The sequence below is a fragment of the Cynara cardunculus genome, unplaced genomic scaffold (assembly GCF_001531365.2).
Source record: "Cynara cardunculus var. scolymus isolate 2C unplaced genomic scaffold, CcrdV1 Un_Scaffold_2451, whole genome shotgun sequence".
Classification (NCBI taxonomy): domain Eukaryota; kingdom Viridiplantae; phylum Streptophyta; class Magnoliopsida; order Asterales; family Asteraceae; genus Cynara; species Cynara cardunculus.
Genome location: NW_020201095.1, coordinates 65222 through 65601, shown reverse-complemented (window position 1 = coordinate 65601; position 380 = coordinate 65222).

The window sequence follows — 380 nt, the reverse complement described above, 5'->3', positions numbered from 1 at the left end:
ATGTATTGTCCGGATTACTTTAAATCAGTCAAGGGTTGGACGATGTATTGTCCGGATTATTTTAATCGGTTAAGTTGTGATCGAAGTATTGTCCGGACTTGATATCCGGACAAAGATATTAACTTAATTCTAAGTGTTACCCAGACAAAACTTTTACGAGGTGCTGTCCTGATTGTTGACCGGAAATGATGGTTACTCTTGATAATCTAAGTGTTTGCCCGGATTACATATCCGGACAAGGTTGACCGGACTTCAAATCTGGTTAATGTGTTGAAATGTTTTTGAAATGTTTTGAGATGTAATGGCTGTGTAACCGTGAGAGAGATGTAATGGCGGTGTAACCGCGAGAGAGAAATGTAATGGCGGTGTAACCGCGAGAG